Below are 253 nucleotides of genomic sequence, written 5' to 3' on the forward strand. Positions count from 1 at the left end.
GGGGGGGGGGGGGGGGGGGTGGCCCCCAACCCCCTCACCGGGATGGGATCCGGGTCTCGCTTCTGGAAAACTGTGATCTTTGTTTTATTTGTACTCGACATGGACAAATGTTTTCTTTGGGGGGAATTTTTATTTGGAAAAGGAAAATAAAGGCTGTGTTCATGGAGTGCTGGTTCTTTTCTGGGGGGGGGGAGAGGACCTGCGGGGAATTCCTCTGGCCATCAGCGGGGGGGGGGGGGGGGGGGGGGGGGGG

Source organism: Vombatus ursinus, unplaced genomic scaffold, assembly GCF_900497805.2.
Source record: "Vombatus ursinus unplaced genomic scaffold, bare-nosed wombat genome assembly UNPS02004241.1, whole genome shotgun sequence".
NCBI lineage: Eukaryota > Metazoa > Chordata > Mammalia > Diprotodontia > Vombatidae > Vombatus > Vombatus ursinus.